This window comes from Mobula hypostoma, chromosome 6 (genome assembly GCF_963921235.1).
Source record: "Mobula hypostoma chromosome 6, sMobHyp1.1, whole genome shotgun sequence".
NCBI lineage: Eukaryota > Metazoa > Chordata > Chondrichthyes > Myliobatiformes > Myliobatidae > Mobula > Mobula hypostoma.
This window is the reverse complement of record NC_086102.1, coordinates 65141305-65162725: the sequence shown is the minus strand read 5'-3', so window position 1 is coordinate 65162725 and position 21421 is coordinate 65141305. Positions and strand designations below refer to the sequence as shown.

Here is a 21421-nt window from a genome sequence, read left to right as displayed (position 1 = left end):
CAGATCCCATTACTCTGCCGCAAAGTTTTAATAAAAAGCAAGTGCAGTAATTAAGTTCTGGTGCCGGACCTGCGCATTACCGTGGCCGAACTCAGGATGGCAGTACTGAGCACACGGTGAAAACGAAGTTGTCTTTCGGGCCCTGCGAGAAGGAGGTCTCGCGAGACCTGGCCTCGGTGGCCGCCATGTTGTATTTTGGCTCGGCCTTTTAATAAGTTGAGGGGCAGAGAGAGGGAGGAGGGGCGGAGGGTGGGAGGGGGAAGGGTAGGCTTTTGGGTAGCCGAGCTGGGCCGTGGGAGGGAGGGACCGAGCTGACTGAGGGTGGCCCGCGGACGGCGCCGGCGGAGGATGAGAGCCCGGGTGGAATGAAAGGCGGTAAGTAGGGGATAAGGAGGTAGGGAGAGGCAGGATGTCTCCACCACCCATCCCAACATCCCCCTCACCCCCACCCTGTCAACATCCCCCTCACCCCCACCCTGCCAACATCCCCCTCACCCCCACCCTGCCAACACCCCCCTCACCCCCACCCTGCCAACACCCCCCTCACCCCCATCCATCCCAACATCCCCCTCACCCATCCCAACATGCCCCTTACCTCCACCCTGCCAGCATCCCCTCACCCCCACCCTTCCAGCATCCCCTCACCCCCACCCTTCCCAACATCTCCTTCACCCCCACCCATCCCAACATCTCCCTCACCCCCACTCATCCCAACATCTCCCTCACCCCACCCTCTTACCCCCACCCCCTTACCTCTCTTTGCCCCTGTAGCCCTCCTTACCTCCCCTCACCCTTAAACCCCTTCCTCCCATCTGCTACCCCTCCCCACTCCTGTCTGCACTTCCTCACTCTCCGCTCCTTTCCCTGGATAATCTGATTCTCCTTTCAGCCCCCGCTTTGTTACCCTGCTGATTCCTTTTCTCTTCCCCTTCCTTGCCCTCCTGGCTGATTCCCCTTTCTCGCTTTCCTTTACACTCTGGTTAAACTCAATTCCTCCTCCCACCTCCTGAATTCCATCCCTTTTCTTCATTACCACACTTCATGCCCATATCTGCTGATATGCTTTTCAGATTGGTTCAGATCTATTTGCCTCAGATCTATAAACCTCAGTTAGATTGTGATTTTTTTTTGTAAATCTTATTGTGTGGATGTTTGGTGACTTTTGCTTATGAATTGATTAATTTTAAAAAGAGACTCGGTCAAAATGAAAACCATGAAATAAACATTACTAAGTTGCCTGCTTCAGCTAGCGTTCTGGTACAAGTTGCAGTCCTGATGTTTAATTGACTACATTAAGGTTTAAGTACATATTTGATGTTTGTGTCAATTTTTATTGGTGTAAATATGCGACACTGGAAGATTAAGCTGTCAGGCCCATCATGATAGGAAAGCTAGTTGGCAAACCCAGAAAATGTTAAAAGCTCAGGACAATTGTTGATAAAGTTTCTAATTGCTGCAGTGTGTACAGTTTGGTGAATTTGCTAAAATATTTTTGCAGCATGTTCTTCATTGCTTAATATAACAGTAGTTCAATCTTGTGAAGTTGTTCTATTTTGAAGTAGTGATTGCCAAAATAAATTGCCTCAGTCTAGTTATGCTTTCAGATGCTCTTGGACCCACAAGATAACTTTCTAGTTATTCTTGCTGCTGATTAATACTTTTATGGTATAGTGCTTTGCAGTGAAGTATTATGTACCTTTCATGTTCTGGCCATGGTTGTTCATTTTCAGTGAAGTTGAGAATGAATTACTCCACTTTCCTGTCATTTACGGTACTGTAGTTGGTTTGTATTGATGCTGGTGCAGTAAGATTTTGGTCTCACTAACTTTTAGGAGTAAAATTTGTAACTGGTTACAATGGAACAAAAAGAACAGATCTTGTAATTAGTAACGATGGCTTCAAGGACAGCTTGAGAAAGAATTTCACCTGTTCATTGCAGCGTCAAACATTTTGATTCCTCCTATCTCATTTTAATAGTTTTCATATTTCCATCTTTAAGTTGAAACTTACTTGGAGCCTAATTCTGTACTAAGAAATTAATTAGCTAGATTTGCTTCATGTAGCATATTTGACAACTCGAAATGGAATTGGTTTGTTATTGTCAGATGTGTTGTTTTTCATTCTGTTCATTACACAGCCCATTGTGGTAGTACAAGGTAAAACATGACAGAATCAAGCGTAATGCTCCGGACAAAATGCTGTGGAGTACACAATAAGTTGCAAGGTTGTAAGGTCAAGAGTCCATTTTATCACACGATACAACCATTCAATAGTCTTATAACAGCAGGTAGAAGATGACCTTGAGTCTGGTGGTTTGTACTTTCAGGCTTGGGTATTTTAAGCCCAGTGAGAGAGGGGAGTAAAGGGAATGTTTGGGATAGGGTATTTGTATTTTGCTTGCTGCTTTACCCAGGCAGTGAGAAGTGTAGACAGAGTCCATGGATGGGAGGCTGGTTTTTGTGATATATGAGCTCTGTCTACAACTCTCTGCAGTTTCTTGCATCTTGGGCAGAACAGTTGCTATATCAATTTGTGATGCATCCAGATACGATGCTTTCTGTGGTGAATTGACATGCCAGATTTCTTAAGCATCCTGAACAAGCATTGGCACTGGTGAGTTTTCTTGGCTGTGATGTCTATGTCTTAAGTGTCCACCAGTACAAGCTATTGGTGATGTTCACTTGTAGGAACTTGGAAGCTTTCAGCTCTCTCAACCTCAACTCCTTTGATGTTGACAAGAGTGTGTGTACCACTTCCCTGCCTGAAGTCATTAACCAGCTCTCTATGTTGCTGACGCTGGAGAAAAGGAGGTTGTCATGACACCATGTTATTAAATTCTCTGTCTCCTCCTTGAACTTTGATGCGTTGTTTATTTGAGATATGGCCCAATATGGTGCTATCATCTGCAAACTTGTAGGTTAGAGGAGAATCTGGCTATACAATCATGATTATACAAGGAGTAGAAAAGTAAGCTGAGGATTCAGTCTCGTGGAGCACCAATTTTGAAAGTGATCTTGGTGGAGGTGTTGCTGCCTATCCTTACTGACAGTAGTGTGAAGTCAAAGTAGTGTGAATACGGAGGGAACTGTTGACTCCCAGGTCTGAGTTTGGTGATGAGTTTACTTGGAGTTGTAGTATTGAAGGTGGAGCTTCAGTCAATCATCTATTGTTGGTGTCTTTCCAGTCCAGATGATCCATTGATGAGTGTAAAGCCAGGATGATGGTGTCTGTTGTAGACCTGTTTTGGTGGAAGGCAAATTGCACTTGTCTGAGTTACTGTGTGCTAACTCATGAAGCACTTCATGATGGTGGATGTCTAAGCTACTGGGTGGTAGTCATTAAGGCAAGTTACCTTGCTTTTCTTAGATCCTGGGAAGATGGTGGTCTTAAAGCAGGTGGAAACCTCAGGTTGAAGCAGGGAGAGATTAAAAGTGTTTGCAATTACCCCTAGCCATTGAGCTACATAGGATCTAAGGGCACGGTCCAGGCCAGATGCTTTCCACGGATACACTCTAGAAGACTGATGGGCATTAAACTTTGCTTCTACTAAGGGTGAATGCAAATATTGCACAAAATCTGCACAGGAAGCTTCAGAAGACAACTGTTAATTTGAAGTTTATATAAAACTTCTTCACCTATGCACAGAGGAGTGCATGTTATAATTAGTTGGTTAATTGGTCACTGTAAATTGTCCTGTGATTCGGCTTTAGTTGGGTTGTTGGGCAGCTCAATTCTTTGGGCAGGAAGGGGCTATTCCATGCTTTAGCTCTAAATAAATAATAAATATAAAACAAAATTGTGTACTACAGTTTTTACTTGCAAGTTGTAAAGCTTGTATTGAAGTAGTCACACTTGGGATCGTACCAACTAAATATTGAAGATAGTGTTGATTCTTTTGGAGTGTAAAATCATTAACTGATTGGAAATGTGAAATGCCATTAAATTCAGGTACATGAGGAACATAGCTCCAAAGCTAACTCATCCAAAATGTCTTGATGGAATGATTGCTTCCTGAGAATGTCATCAATTTTATGAGTCTTTTGAGAATGGAACGAGGCTCAGATTGAGAGGCAGGCCTTTATTTGTAAGGATTTTGCTTATTTTCCATTTAGCAAAATATTTTGCTTTGTTTGGCATCAATATTGAACGATATCGAATCATACAACGAACAATCAGGCTATTGAGCACCTGACCAGCCAGCTCTTTGGAATAGGCAACCGATTAATACCACTTGTTTGCTTATTTCACAAAGCTGAAAGTCTTATTTTTAGCATTTCTACTTTTTAAATCTGTTTCTATCTTAGTTATTTCCTTCAATTCCAGCCATTCCAGAAGGTATGCACCTTATCTTGAGGGTGGCTGAAATGGGTGTCACATCTCTTTATTTAGAACTCCCACGGTACTGCTGTCACCATGGGAGTTCTAGTTGTCACTCAGCTGCTGCTCAGTTTCATTAGAAGGAAGTAACAGTTAGATTTCTGAACCAGTAGTCAAGTATTTGACTTGTCTTTTTAAATATTATTCCTAGCTATTGATTTTATGAGATCTTGGCTTCTTAGTGAACTGGAATATTCTGGATCAATGTGTTGCTGTATAAAATGTACAGTTTTCATCACAATGCATCTGGATTTTGCATGCCTGCTGATGGCTGTTGTTCTAGTAGATTGTTGGTAACTGAAGTTTGAGAACAGGTAATGTATGTACAGTATCTGCTTAGTTTTTTTATGGTTGTCCTTGTAGTAGCTGCTCTGAGGTTTTGCATTCCACAACGTCTGAGATGCCCTTCAAAGAATGGGGTTTCCTTCCTCGCATTTACTCCATTTCCTGGACATCTGCCCTTACCTCATCTTCTCACCAGCATAACAGGGATAGAGTTTCCGTTGTCTTTTTATGCCACCCCTTAAGCCTCCGCATCCAGCTATCATTCTGCCTGAGATACATCAATGTTGGTCGTGAGATGGAGATGTTAATGACCAATCCACACAGACTGTGATCTTCTGGTTAAGAAGTTGAGGATCCAGTTGCAGAGGGAAGTACAGAGGCCAGGTTCTGGAGCTTTTCAAGTAGAACTGTAGGAATGATGGTGTTAGGAAATGCTGAGCTGTAGTCAATAAACAGCATCCTGACATAAGTATTTGTATTGTGCAGGTGATCCAAGGCCATGTGGAGAGCCAATGCGATTGTGTCTGCTGTAGACATATTATGGCGATGGACCCAGTACAATTTGCTTGTCATTGCTGGGATGGGAGTTTATTCTAGCCACTGCCAACCTCTCAAAGCACTTCATCACCATAGATGTGAGTGCTACTGGACCATAGTCATTCAGGCAGCTCACCCTGCTCTTCTTGGGCATTGGTATGATTGTTGCTCTTTTGAAGCAGGTGGGAACTTCTGACTATAGCATTGAGAGATTGAAAATGTCTTTGAACACCCCCGCTAGTTGGTTGGCAGGTTTTCAGAGCCTTACCAGGTATTCTTTTGGGGCTGTTGCCTTTGCGGGATTCACCCTCTTGAAAGATAGCCTGATGACAGCCTCCGAAACGGAGGTCACCGGGTCACTGGATGCTGCGCAGAGGTCCTCATAGCTGTAATTTTATTCTTCCTCTCAAAGTGAGCCTAAAAGGCATTGAGCTTATCTGAGAGTGACACATTCATGATGTTGGGTTTTGCTTTGCAGGAAGTAATGGCCTGCAAACCCTGCCAGAGTTGCTGTGCACCCGATATCACTTCTAACCTCACTCAGAATTGTTCCTTAGCCTTTGAAATAGCCCTCTGCAAGACATACCTGGTTATCTTATACAGACCTGGGTCCCCAGAATTGATTGCCAGTCCTGTTGAAGGGTAATAGGCCAAAATGTTGACTGTTTATTCCTTTCCATGGTTGCTGCCTGACCTGCTGAGCTCCTTCTGCATTTTGTGTTTGCTGCGATGCATTTCCGAGCATCTACAGAATTTAATGTTTATGCCCTTTCTCTTGCAGGTGTTACTTTTAAGCTGCTGTTTACTGTTAGAAATGTTTGCCATTGCTTTCCTGTGCTACACTAGTTGAGGGCAAATTGATGCTTAAAACATTAGCTCAGCTATGTCATAAATAAAATGCTGTAAAGTACCGTTTGGGAATGGTGAGAAATTTTGCTTCTGCAACTGTAACCTTTCCAGATGCTCTGGAAGAGTTTCAAGATTGTTTACTGTCATTTTCAGTGCACAAGTGCAAAGGAGAATGAAATTATTGTTCCTCCAGGTCCGTTGCAGCATAAGGGACACCAGAACACGCACAATAAATATCAATATCCTCAGATGTGTATAATGAAAGTGATTAAGTCATTTTTGCTTGATTTTGTGATTCAACACATGGTACAAGCCATTATTTACTGATTACTTACCTATCGGGTTGAGCCTCCCATTTCACTTTTCTTGCTTTTCAGAATTTTCTCTGGCAAAAATCTTCTTGTGTCATAAGGTGTCTTGAATGAGCAGGCGACAATTTTTCCTACCATCTCCTACCCACTGTCTACACCCCAAATCTCTCTCCTTTGTATACTTGGAATAGTAGCCAAAATGAGGAAACTGTGGAAGTTGAACTCTGGACCCCTACCACTTGGTGGCACAAGAGATATCACTAGACATCTTTTTCTCATGGTGAAACCTTAATGCTTTTTTAAAAAAAAGACAGCTGCAGTAAACATGTTAAAAGCTATGAGAAAAGATTGTTTTAAAATGGGTACACTTGTGTCTATAAGAACTATCTGAGAGATGGCAATGTTGGGTTTTGCACATTCTCTGCTTTAACCCTCGTGTACTTATTCTGTTCAGCATAATACATTTTGTCAACCTAAATGAGTGGTTTAGATTTGTTTTTGCGTTCAGTATTAGAAACCAATGCAAGTATTTTGAAACTTTTTTTAAGGACAGTTTTGAGTTCTTTTCTTTGAGGGATTTGAATAGGTTCTGTTCTGGTGAATCTTTCACAAACGTGTTACTGATGGCACTAGGCTACAAAGTACAGTTTATAGATACTAACGGTTGAAACTCAAGGATGTATTTAAAGGAACCATTGTTGTTATAATTATAATCTACTCTTCATTGCGTTACTTTAAGGAACAGGCAATCTTGCATAAATCAGTGACTGGTTAATGCATTCCTAGGCCTGGAGTCAAAGTCTTACCAGAGTTTGCAAGTTTTATTGGGGGTTAGCTGGTTATCTCTCCTAAGATAATATAAGCCGTTTTTATTCGTATGAACAGCAGGTGGGAAAATTGGGAACAATTATTTATCTAGAACTCCCACTTTAACTTGTTTGGAGATCTTCGGAAAGTGCATGTACAGATAAGGATAAGACAATATCACAGTGGACTTGTGCATTCCATAGAGAAATTGCCTGACTGTTCAAATGAACTGTAGAGATGTCTGTACAGTTGCACTTCAGGCTTCAAAAAAAAAAGCCTCATTTATTCTGCGTAAATGTACTGGGATCTGGGAGGGGAGGATTGTGATCAGGACAAGGATCTGGTAGTATGTGGTAGGATCTAGTAATTCTTTGAGGAGAAATCATTGTTTTAGAAACCACATGGATATTTCACATTTTATCAGCGACAATGGCACAGGGTTTGGAATCACAAGAGTGTAGGATCCTTCACTCTGATTATTTTGAGGCTATTTTCGAGTGTTATTGGAGTTGGCACCTTTAAACCGACTAAGATAGTTTGCCATGGCTAGAGGAAGGGAGGGCTCCAAGCCAGACTGAAATGCTAAGCAATGGAAGCTCCTCTACCCAGCATCTTATTAACAAATGTATAGTTGCTGGAGAACAAGATTGTGGACCTATTAGCAAAATTGCTGTATCAGTGGGAAATGAAAGATTATAGTATGTTGTTTCATAGAGATGTGGCTCACTCTGGACATGCTGGCTATGTCAGTAAGACCCAGAGGTTTCTCAATACATAGGATGGACTGAACTACTGATTAAGAAAAGGCGAAAGGTGGGGGTGTGTGTTTTATGATAAGTCTTTGTGGTGCTCGGACATGGCGGCTTTGTTGTACTCTTGTTCCTCTGTCTTGGAGCATCTAATGATCTAATGCCGACCCTTCTTACCAAGAGAGTTCTCTTGTGTGATCTTGACCACAGTTTACATACTGCCAAAAGCTGAGGTTAATTGGGCACTCGAGATATTGAATGCTGCCATCACCAAGCAAGAAACAGCCCACCCCAATGCATTTCAAATCAGTCAGGAACTTCTATCCGGCTTGTTTGAAGAAATCGCTGCCCAATTATCGTCAGGATATAACTTGCAGCACCAGAGGATCCAACACACTCAACCACTGGTGTACCGTAATCAGGGATGTCTATCGTTCCATGCCTAGACCACATTACATGAAATCTGATCACTTGGCTTGCCTCTGCTACCTGCATACAGGCAGAGGCTAAAAAGCAAGGCACCTTGAGCTGGTTATGGGAGGCAGAGGAGCTGCTATGGGATTGCATCATGTCGGTGGACTGGGCCGTGTTCATGCATTCATCAGGGAATCTGAATGAATACATCATGGTCGTTACGGACTTAATTAAAGCAGTTGTGGATGCGTGTGTCCGTACAAAATCATTCAGAGTCTTCCCCAACCAGAAGCTCTGGATGAACCATGAGATCTGCAATCTGGTGAGGGCTAGATCAGTGGCATTCAGGTCTGATGACCAAGTAAGATACAAGAGGTCTTGGTATGATTTCCAGAAAACCATCTCACATGCAGAGTCAGTTCTGGACCACACTTGAATTACTGAAGGATGCTCGATGGATGTGGCACGGCTTAAATGCTGTCACTTCTTACAAAGTGAAATCAGGCAACATAGGTGACAACAAGACTTTAGTCCTAGATGAACTCAATGTATTCTATGCTCGCTTTAACCGTCAAAACATGGAGAACCTTCACAAACTCCCACAGCCCCTGATGACCCTGTGATTTCAATCTCTGAGCTCACATGAGAGCATTCTTCAGAAGGGTGAACCCATGGAAAGCATCTGGTCCATATGGAGTACCTGGCTGAGTACTAAAGACCTGTGCTGATCAATTGACTGAAGCATACACCAGTATCTTCAACCTCTCAGTCTGAAGTACCCAAATGCTTCAAGCAGCATTCAATTATATCAATGCCTAAGAAGAACGTAGTAACCTGCCCTCAATAACTGTGGTCCAGTCGCCCTTGCATCCATTGTGATGAAGTGGTTTGAGAGGTTGGTGATGAAACATACCAACTCCTGCCTGAGAAGTGAAGTGGATCTGTTTTAATTTGCTGAGTGGTTCTGGAATTTCTGTTTTCATTATATTGCATTTTGGAGCTATCTAACTTCACGTACTTTGCTGTTTCTTTGCTATGAGAGTAAAAATTTTGCCTGCATTTATAGAAATGGCAAGACTGCAAGTTCCCTTGCTATATGATTAGTTTTTCATGCAAATAATGTTCTTAATCATCGATTTCTTAAATGTCAAGAAGTGATTAATGGTGTCCTAGCTTGATTAATAATTACTGTCTTAATTTGGAGCCCTGGTATGCACTGAAATATTGCTATAGCTACTGTAGAAAAATTTTGCAAAGAGAAAAGTCTTGATCCAATTTTGTTCTGAAATGTTCAATGTAAACTTATTATCAACATACATGTGGCATCATATAAAAGAGTAAAATAAAACAAAATAATAATAATAAATAGCACTATATATGGAGAGCATGAGTTGTAGAGGTCTTGAAAGCGAGTCCATAGGTTATGGAACCAGTTTAGTGTTGGGATGAATTAAGTTGAGTGAATTTATCCCCTATGCTTCAAGAGCCTGATAGTGGAGGAGTAATAACTGTTCCTGAACCTAGTGGTGTGGAACCTGAGGCTCCTGTACCACCTTCCTGATGGCAGCAGTGAGAAGAAAGCATGGCCTGGATGTTGGGGGTTCTTGATGCTGCTTTCCTGCGACAGGACTCCTTGTAGATAAGACGAGAAGACAGAGGAGCAGAATTAGGCCTCTAGGCCTATCAATTCTACTCTGCCATTTTATCATGGCTGATTATTATCCCTCTCAACCTCATTCTCCTGCTTTCTCTCTGCTCAATGGTGGGGAGGGCTTTACTTGTGATGGACTGGGTAGTATCCTCTACTTCTTGTAGGACTGTCCGTTAAAGGGCATTGGCATTTCCATACCCATACCAGGCTGTGATGCAATCAGTCATTCTGTTTGGGCACAGACTAGAAGGGGCGAATGGCCTGTTTTTTGTGCTGTACTGTTCTATGATTCTATTATACCTCTCACCATACATCTATTGAGGTTTGTCAAAGTTTTAGATGACATGCCGAATCTTTGCAAACTTCTAAGGAAGTAGAGGTACTGCCATGCTTTTTTTTTAATGGCACTTATACACTGGGCCCAAGACAGATCCTCTGAAATGATAACACCAAGGAATTTAAAGTTACTAACCCTCTTCAGCTCTGATTCCCCTTGAGGGGATTGGCTCATGAGCCTCCAGTTTCCTCCTCCTTTTGTTAATACTTAGCTGTTTGGTTTTGCAGACATTGAGTGAGAGGTTGTTGCATCATTCAGCCAGACTTTCAATTTCCTTACTATATGCTGATTCATTGCCACCTTTTGATTGGGCCAACCACAGTGGCATCATCAACAAACTTAAATATGGCATAGAATCTGCACTTAGCCTCACAGTATAAAGCGAGTAGAGCAGGGGCTAAGCATACAGCTTTGTTGTGTACTTGTGCTGATGGAGATTGTGGAGTGGGTGTTGCCAATCTGAGTTGACTGAGGTCTGCAAGAGAGGAAATCAAGAATCCAGTTGTACAAGGAGGTATTGACACCTTGGTCTTGGAGCTTATTGATTAGTTTTGAGGGGATGATGATGTTGAATGCAGAGCTGTAGTCAATGTAGTTTGTATTTAATATAATTTCCTCAGTGAGGAATTTCCAGTTTGTGTTCTTTTTAGTGCTTTTGGTTGAAGTATAAATATTGGGCAAAAAGGCAATAGAATTTCTGATGCAGGTTTCAACCTGAAATATCAGCTACTCCTTTATTTGCCGCCCCCCCCCCCCCATTGCTGATTGACTCACTGCCTTCAACAGATTGTTTCAATAGAACTCTTTGCTTTTCAAAAAAAATCTGACATTCAGATTTCTGGTTCATTTATCTATTACATGTGCATCAGAACATGCAGTGAAATATGTTTGTATTAACAACCAGCACAACCTTAAGATGTGCTGGGGGAAGCCCACAGGTAGCTGAGGCCTTGATCTACTGTCTACCAAAGATGATACTTTTCTGTACTTTAGTATCACATGTTAATTTTATTTCAGTTGGGATGTACTGCATCAGAAATATAAATGTATAAATTGAGAACAGGAATTGGCCACTTTATCCTTCCAGGTTGTTCTGCCACTTTATAATGAACCTATCAACCTCTGCCTTAAAAACAACATTGCAAGACGACTTCCAACTTCAAGCCCTTTCTCACTCATGTAAACTCTTTTCAATGAGCAAATGGAACTATAGAGGACAAATGCCTAAATTTCTCCTTGAACAGCATGTTCATCATTTTTTAAATGAATCATTGCTACTTTCCTTTCATGGCAATACACTTCTTACATTAAGAAAGGAGGTCAAACCTGTTGATTCATGGTTCAGTTGTCATCTTACCAAGGCCCTATATAATTGCACAACATTTTTATTGTTGTATGTAAATCCTCTTGTAAAAAATGCCAACATGTCATTCATCCTCTTAATGATTTCCTGCACCATATGTTGATTTTCAATGAATTTGTATACCAGGCGATGCAGGTTCCTTTGAACGATATACCTGAGTTCTCATCAGTTGTGTATTAGTGGCTAACGTTATTTTTGCACATTGTTTCGTTTGCCATGTTGCTGATTTGGTTTGTCACTATCTTTTTATCTTCTATATTCACAATTCTTTTTAGTTCTGAATCCTTGGGAAGCATATAAAATCTGGCATTTGTTCCCTGCAGCCAAACCATATAAATTGTGACTAGCTGCAGCCCCAGTCCTGATCCCTGCTGTACCCTGTGAATCACAACCTACCTACTGGTGAAAGATCAATTTATTCTGATTACAGAGGCTTCCGCTTAATTAGGTCATCAGTTAATTGGGGCAGCTGCTTATTTGGGACAAATCTTAAAGAACAAAAACTAGTCGAGAAAATAGCCAGGATTCCCTTTCTTTATTTGAACACTATGCCTCTCAATTAGGACAGCAGACTGCTTCCGAAGTTTCTAACTAGCGTCAGACATGTGCACTTGGTGGCCTTTAGACGCTACACCGTGCTTAGAGAGAACAATTTTTGAATAGTGCCAGTTGCTTGTGTTTCTGTTCAAAAAGCAGAGATTTTTGTCACTGATAGTTAGCAAGAAGTAAGCAGTAAGACAATTCAGAGTTTCAAGGCTTGGAGACGCCAGAAACACCTGAGAGTTTGAATGAAGTGATTTCACTACTTCAAGTTCGGAACTACAAATAATTGGAAGGTATTGCCAATCATCTTGAATTATTACAGTGAAAGTGAAGATATGGAGGATGCTATCTTCGAAAGCATTGTATGAAGGCAGTCCACTATTTTCACTGGGTGTCTGTCGTGATTTTGTTTATTAATAGTCAATCAAAGGAACACGGCAGAGGACACTGGATGAATTCTCCCATTGATAACAGTGAGGACCTAATACAGTTTGATAGTGGTATGGTAGTATTAATAGTGTTCTAATTTGACCTATATTTCATTTAACTACATAATTTGTTACTCATTTAAACTTTGACTTTTTTTTATATACCTTTAAATTATTTTCATGAAACTTTGGCTAATTGGAGCAGCTGCTTAATTGGACCAAAATGGACTGATCCCAAAATGTACCAATCAACAGGAATCCACTGTATTTACTTTCTACTGAACAACTTATTCTCAATCCATGTGAGTCCAACATCCTTAAAGCTGGGTGCTCCATCCTGTCACCTAATCTAAAGTTTGATTGAAGTCTTAGAATTTCTGAAAACACATCTAATCCAAGCCCCCCCCCACCTTAACTATATTACTTAACACATTCTCAACAAAACCCAACAGCAAAATCAAACATTCCCTTACATTTATCCATGCTGACTGTTCTGATTTTCTTTTCAAAGTGTTCTATTATTACATCCTTTAGTTTGGACTCCAGTTGTAATCCAATTATAAGGTACCTTTTTGAAAATTTACATACCTTATAAATTAGATTTGATGCTTTTCTAAACATCCTCCCCCTTGTCCTGTTACTTAGTAGTTTTAAAAAAAAGAGTTAAACGTGTATCTTGAACAAAACCATGCTTGCTTTATACTTATCCGAATGCCTGCTAATTCTTCTGAAAACTGTTTCCTGAAGTCTCCCGATTAGTGAGGCTACACTGCTTGCTGAGATTTATCCAATCACAAACAAGAGAAAATCTCAAGATGCTGGAAATCCAAACAACACATGCAATATGCTGGAGGAACACAGCAGGCTAGGACCTGCCAAAGGGTCTCGGCCCGAAACGTCGACTGTCCTTTTTTTTTCCATAGATACTACCTGGCTTGCTGAGTTGCTCCAGCATTTTGTGTGTGTTGCTGAGATTTATTGTAGTCTTCGGGCACTTAACTCATTTCCACGTGTTTGAAAGATGCTTCTGCAATTTCCACTTTGCTTTCCTTGGGTATGGAGCATCTAACCCACTGGACCAAGCATTCACTTCAAGTACAGTTAGCCTTTTGCTTATTTTCAGATTGGTGACTCACTTGTTCAGACTTGAACAGTGTCCTTTTACATAGTGGCTTATTGAATAGCCCTGCCTTCATATACTGAGTTTGGTCCATCAAAGGCTTGGCATTAAATTATCATCATTTTATTCTCAAGTTGTTCAATAAGTTTGGCTTGTTGTATTCCTGTGGTCCTTCCAGCCATACGACCCTTTAAAACTGTTGAGTTCTTCAGTCTAAGTATCCATCGTTTCACCATAGAGTCACCGAGCATGGAAACAGGCCCTTTGGCCCAACTAACCTATGCTGACCACAGCATTCTCTCTCTAGTCATTTTAGTTGCCTACGTTCAGCCCATAACCTCCAAACCCTTCTCCTCCATGTACCTACCCACATGTCTCTTAAATGATGCTCTTGTTCCTGCCTCGAGCACTTTCTCTGGCATCTCATTCCAGGCACTCACTACCCTCTGTTTTAAGAAGTTGCGTTTAGGTTCTCTTTTAAATCTCACCCCTGTTGTACCTGTGGTCTCTAGCTTTAGACTTCCTAACCTTGGGGAAAAGACTTGGACTGCCCACCTTATCCACACTGTCGTGATTTTATAAACTTCTGTAAGGTCACCTGTCATTCTTCTGACCTCTAAGGAAGAAAGATGCATTGTGGCCAACTTTGACCTATAACTCAGGCCCTCAAGTCCAGGCAGCATCCTCTTAAATCTCTTCTGCACCTTTCCAGCTTCACAATGTCTTTCCTACAAAATTGTGACCAAAACTACACAATACTCTATAGTACAATCTCACCAATGATGTATATAACTGCAATATAATATCCCTACTTCTGAACTCTGACCTGACTGATGGCCAGCATGCTAATGCTGCCTTCAATATTTTGTGTACCTGACTGCTTTCAGGGAACTTTTCACTTGTCTTCCCAAGTCCCTCTATTCCACAACACTCATCAGTGCCCTACCATTCACAGTATAGTTCCTACGTTGGTGTAGATGTCCAAGATGCATCACCTCACACTTATCTAACTTGGAAACCATTTGCCATTCCTCTCGTCAGAGAGTCATAGAGAAGTACAGCACAGAAACAGGCCCTTTGGCCCATCCAGTCCATGCCAAAATCATTTAAACTTCCTACTTCCATCGAACTCCACTGGGCCCATAGCCTTCCTACCCCTACTATCCATGTACCTATCCAAACTTCTCTGAAACATTGAAATTGAGCTTGCATGCACCACCTGTGCTGGCAGCTCATTCAACACTCTCAAAACCCTGTGAGTGAAGAAGTTTCCCCTCATGATTTCATCTTTCATCCTTAATGTGGTAGGTATGGTTTGGCATGGACTAGATGGGCCAAAAGGCTTGTTTCTGTGCTGTACTTCTCTATGACTCTGACTCTATGACTATGGATAATGAAAAGCAAATACATCTATACCAGCCTTTAATTTCACTCTTTTTGTTTTTTGATGCCCACTCCAACTTTTTGGAGCTTTATTCTGGAGTAATATACATCAAAGTTGCTGGTGAACGCAGCAGGCCAAGCAGCATCTACTACCGCGAAGCCTCTTCCGGTGATGCCTACACCGAAGAAGTTTAGATCCTCTCTTCGACGGGAGTTCAGTGAAACCATCTCTCACTGCTCCCCATCTGTAATTTCTTCGGCTCTTCAACTTTTCGACCACATTTTGACTCAGACTCGCTATCACTTTTTATTTTAGATGCTGCTTGGCCTGCTGCGTTCACCAGCAACTTTGATGTATGTTGCTTGAATTTCCAGCATCTGCAGAATTCCTGTTGTTTTCTGGAGTAATATGTTGTTTTGTTACCTCTGAGCCAGAAAGGTTTGAGCTTCACACAAAATTTGTGCAATAGAATGACAGCCAAATGCTTGTTTGTTCCAGGTGCTAAGATTGTAGAAGAAGAAGAAAAAAAATGATTGTTAAACCAAATTTGAGGAAGTACAGAATAAAAGCCTCTTGCAATTTTGTGGTCTGTTTAATTTTTGGCAGTTTCTTGGCATCGCAGATGACTTGCTTATATTCCACTGTTTTTTTAGGGTTCTCGAGTGGTTCATAATGCCACTATAAAGACCACATATTATCCATCATCTGGGATAGCAGATGCTTAATTGGCTAGGGTGGCTAGCTTTTGTCCTGGTGTGCTCTTGTTGCTGTGTATCTAGGATTTGAGATTCTCACTGCCACTTTAGGCAGTTGTGAGATAGAGATTTCCCGAGCTTGCATAAGATAGGACATTGTTTTTTCAAGGTGTCTTTGACCATATCCTTGAGATCCTTTCTCTGGTGTTTTCTTCCTAGGATACAGCTTTCCAGTGCTGGCCTGCAGCTTAGCTCATTATTAGCTGGAAGACTGGAATTGTTAATAAATCTCACCGCAGCGATGGTGGTTATCTTGACTGTAGCTTTGTTTTCATTCAACGTATGAAAAAATGGAAAAATACTGGAATATATTGCTTCAGATTTGTTGACCTAGCAAATATTGGGAGTATTCTTGAAAACCTGAAAATTGAAGTAATCTTTTTGTATATCATATAATTTAGACAAATCCAAAACTGCAAAAGTAGATCTTCATGGATCATCATGGTAGAAATTTGTTTAACCACTATTTTATTAAAGTTTTTGTCTTGTCCTCTTGGGTAAATCAGTGATTTATTTGACCTAACTCTTGCATATCAGGTACTTCTGTGAATGGAGTAACTAGTAATAGTTGGGAGATTTTCTTCCATTTTTTTTTGCCAGTAATATTAATGAACAATTTACAGTGAAGCCAATCATTGTTTAAGGAATTTTACAGAACTTGGTTTAATGATGCTCTCTCTAAGCATTTATGCACCATTTTCCTATCTACCCAGCTAGACCAACTTGTATTCTGAAGTGATGGTTTAATTTCTTCTCTGCTATTATATATTCAGTATGTCCTATGGCACTCTAAGTGATCTTGTGGACTGATGTAGGTGAGACATAGTACTATCAGGAATCCGGATACTTTTAACATTTATTTCAAGTATTTATTTGCTGCTTTAAATGTTGATGCAGTTGTAATATTTTGCTAAACCTGCATGTTGAAATATGTGTGACATTTTTTAAATTAGCTGTAATTCTGTTTTGATTTCAAACCATCTAGAACAAAAAAAATATGCTTACTGTGTGTTTGGGGTGGAGGAAGGAGAAGAATTGGAATGAAAGACCATTTGAAATTCATAAACTTTCCCTTAAGTAATTCTATGAAATAATTATATGGTCATCTACTTGTGATCAGTATTATGAAAACTCCTGATGAAAAGTCTTGACCTGAAGCATAGACTTTTGATTTCCCTCTGAAGATGCTGCTGACCTGTTGAGTTCCTCCAGCCTTTTGTGTTTTGCTCCAGGTTTCCAGCATTGGCAGTCTCTTTCCCTTGTGGATTGTACAGAACCTAGGATTTGTTTAGGTTTGAACCTTCCATTTACATATTTGTCTTCAACTGGCATTGAATTCTAGTGTACAAGTGATTCAGTGGAATGATAATGAGAGGGTATTCTATCTCATGCAAAATCTCACATTGCAAGTAGTTTTTACATGCTGCAATTTGGAGGAGTTACTGTTAACACTGTTACAGGACAGTCCTCCAAAACTTACGATTAGTTGGATTGATTGCACTGTAGTAGAGCTGACGAATGCTGCAATTAAAACAATTCTCATCAGGTTTGCAGTCACTCTTGAAGTCAGGCTATTTCTATTCAAAAGAAGTGGGAAGTATGCTGCAGTGTACTGAGTTGAAGCATATTAGTCCTTTCCCTGTTTTCTGTTGCGGAAGATTGTGGAAATAGGCATCACTTCTCAAATGGAAGATTTGCCCAATTTATACAAATGAGGTTCACTCTTTTTCAGAGCGTTGAGCGTTTTTGGAACTCTTCAAAGGCCCATAGAAACATTGTTTGATGCAGAGTTTTGAAAAGCAAGAAGTTGTTGCTCAAAGGTTGGAATACAGATTCAAGATTGCAGTTTGATTGGCTGTCATCTGATGGATACCAGAGCAAGCTCGAGGCCAGGTGGTCTTCTCCAGCTCCTAGTTGGTATCTAAATATGTAAGCAGTTCCAGCTTTACATATCAAAGTGGTGGTGCAGAGTATGAGAGGTTGTTGTTTGAAACATGATAATGGAATTAGGCTTGAAACGTCGACTGCGCCTCTTCCTATAGATGCTGCTTGGCCTGCTGCGTTCACCAGCAACTTTGATGTGTGTTGCATCTCACTGGTTGCTTGGGTTCTTTGACTTGTTTGCTGCTGAATAAGTTTTGAAGATAGATAGTGTTGTTTGAAATCCAGATGGCTCTTTCTTCATTGAATAAAACTCCTGATCACAAAGCGTGACATTTCTGTCATACTGTTACATCTCATTCTGTACTCAACATTGAGTGCTTTGTCTTTGCTGTTGGTAATCACTTTCTTGATGGGGGAAAAAAGATGCTTTGAAAGCTTTATGTCATGAATGTTTTGGTGGTAGTGTTATGTCAGTGGCATTTTGCTTCTCTGACACCCATGGCTCAGGTTCTACAGATTCTTGTTAGCCAGCTCTTTTCCATGAAATTCCAGTAACACTTCCATGGTGTTCTGATGTACTTCAGCACTCATTTACCGACTTGACCAAGTATTTTGAGAGAGTTTTCCAGTTCATTATTACACAGGAGTCATACACACTCTCAATCCCTAATTTTCTCCATGCACCGTGCATTGTTCAGAATCACAATCTGGTTTTATTTAAGCAGAAGTGAGGCAAGCAGGCAGGAGTCCGTGCCAGGCAAAAAGCAAACCCTAGCCGACCGGCTCTCCCGTCCGTTCTGCTCTCCAGTGTCCGCTCCCTGGACAATAAATTGGACTACATCCGACTCCAACAAAATACTTGGTGGGAGTCTGCTGTGCGTATGTTTTCACGGAAGAGTGGCTCACCGACGGAATCCCGGAGGCCGCCATTCAGCTGGACGGTCTCGTCTTGTTTCAAGCAGACAGGGATGCAGCTCTCCCGGTAAGACTCGCGGTGGTGGCTTGTGTGTTTACATCAATGCGGAATGGTGCAAGAACTCTGTGCTGGTTTCCAGATACTGCTCATCGCTAGTGGAGTTTGTGACTGTTAGATGCAGACCATTTTATTTACCACGAGAATTCACCATTGTCCTTCTAGTCGGTGTCTGCATTCCCCCCAGCGCTAATGCTAAGGAGGCACTCTGTGAACTGTATGGGGCTATTAGCGAACTGCAGGACGCACACCCTGATGAACTGTTTATCGTTGCCGGACATTTTAAGCACACGAACCTTAAGTCAGTGCTCTCCAGATTCCATCAGAACGTGGACTTTGCAACAAGAGGGGAGAACGCTTTGGACCTTGTTTACACAAACATTCCGGATGCGTACCAGGCAGAGCCCCGCCCCCACCTCGGTTGCTCAGACCACATCTCTGTTATGCTAATCCCAGCATACAGACCGCTCGTCAGGCGCTCCAGACCAGTTCAGAAGCAGGTGAAAACCTGGCCAGCAGGCGCCATCTCTACTCTTCAAGACTGCTTTGAGCACACTGACTGGCACATGTTCAGGGAGGCTGCAACTGATGGCGACTCTACCAATTTAGAGGAATACAGAGCATCAGTGACTAGCTACATCAGCAAGTGCATCGATGACGTCACTGTGGCCAAGAATATCACTACACACGCTAACCAGAAGCCATGGATGACCGCGGAGGTGCGTGCGCTGCTGAGGACTTGTGACTCCGCCATCAGAGCAGGCGACAGGGCAGCCCTAACAACACCGAGGGCTAAAGTGTCCCGGGCCATCAGAGAGGCAAAGCGTGCACACGCCCAGCGAATCCACAGCCACTTCCAGGACAGCGGCGGTACGCGGCGCATGTAGAAGGGCATTCAAGACATCACCAACTACAAGACAACATCACCTGCCTGTGTTGGTGATGCCTCCCTCCCAGATGCTCACTCCACAGCTTCTACGCTCGTTTTGAGGCGGAAAATGACGTGGCGGCAAGGAAGACCACCCCTCCTCCAAATGACCAGGTGCTGTGTCTTACTGTGGCCGATGTGAGGAGAACCCTGTGCAGGGTCAACCCACAGAAGGCTGCTGGACCAGACAGTATTCCTGGCAGAGTGCTTAGAGGATGTGCAGACCAGCTGGCAGAGATTCTCACTGTCATCTTCGACATCTTCAACATCTCCCTGAGCAGTGCTGTCAACGTGCTTCAAGGTCGCCACCATCGTCCCCGTGCCAAAGAAGTCTTCAGTGTCCTGCCTCAACGACTATCATCCCGTTGCATTCACATCCATCATCAGGAAGTGTTTCGAGAGGCTCATCATGAGGCACATCAAGACCCTGCTGCCCCCCCCCCACTGGGCCCCCTGCAGTTCGTGTACCATCCCAACCGTTCAACAGACAACGCCATTGCCATCACCCTCCACCTGGCCCTAACCCATCTGGACAAAAAAGACACATATGTTCGAATGCTGTTCATAGACTTCAGTTCAGCATTCAACACAATCATCCCTCAGAAACTGATTGGAAAGTTGAGCCTACTGGGCCGGAACACCACCTTCTGCAACTGGATCCTAAACTTCCTGACTGGGAGACCTTAGTCCGGATTGGAAGCAGCATCTCCAACACCATCACACTGAGCACGGGGTCCCCCAGGGCTGTGTGCTCAGTCCACTGCTGTTCACTCTGCTGACCCATGACTGTGCTGTAACACACAGCTCGAACCACATCATCAAGTTTGCCAATGACACGACCGTGGTGGGTCTCATCAGCAAGAACGATGAGTCAGCATACAGAGAGGAGGTGCAGCGGCTAACGGACTGGTGCAGAGCCAACAACCTGTCTCTGAATGTGAACAAAACAAAAGAGATGGTCGTTGACTTCTGGAAGACACGGAACGACCACTCTCTGCTGAACATTGACGACTCCTCCGTAGAGATCATTAAGAGCACCAAATTTCTTGGTGTTCACCTGGCGGAGAATCTCACCTGGTCCCTCAACACCAGCTCCATAGCAAAGAAAGCCCAGCAGCGTCTCTACTTTCTGCAAAGGCTGAGAGAAGTCCATCTCCCACCCCCCACCCTCACCACATTCTACAGAGGTTGTATTGAGAGCATCCTGAGCAGCTGCATCACTGCCTGGTTCAGAAATTGCACCATCTCAGATCGCAAGACCCTGCAACGGATAGTGAGGTCAGCTGAGAAGATCATTGGGGTCTCTCTTCCCGCCATCACAACATTTACACCACACGCTGCATCCGCAAAGCAAACAGCATTATGAAGGACCCCACGCACCTCTCATACAAACCCTTCTCCCTCCTGCCATCTGGCAAAAGGCACCGAAGCATTCAGGCTCTCACGACCAGACTATGTAACAGTTTCTTCCCCCAAGCCATCAGACTCCTCAATACCCAGAGCCTGGACTGACACCAACCTACTGCCCGCTACTGTGCCTATTGTCTTGTTTATTATGTATTGTAATGCCTGCACTGTTTTGTGCACTTTATGCAGTCCTGGGTAGGTCTGTAGTCTAGTGCAGTTTTTTGTGTTTTACGTAGTTCAGTGTAGTTTTTGTATTGTTTCATGTAGCACCATGGTCCTGAAAAACGTTGTCTGGTTTGTACTGTGTACTGTACCAGCA

At 42.5% G+C, this 21421-nt stretch overlaps 1 protein-coding gene across 4 annotated transcripts in view; it reads left to right on the top strand.

Annotated features, from left to right (window-relative positions):
* Nucleotides 1-269: 269 nt before the first annotated feature.
* tab3 (TGF-beta activated kinase 1 (MAP3K7) binding protein 3) overlaps nt 270-21421 on the top strand; it is a 136333-nt gene continuing 115181 nt past the window's right edge. For 3 of the 4 annotated variants that reach the window (XM_063050902.1, XM_063050901.1, XM_063050899.1), the window contains exon 1: nt 300-375. The gene's annotated coding sequence lies outside the window, so the exon portion shown is untranslated. Of the gene's footprint in view, nt 376-21421 lie in introns of all 4 variants that reach the window. The other variant, XM_063050900.1, reaches the window with a different exon arrangement.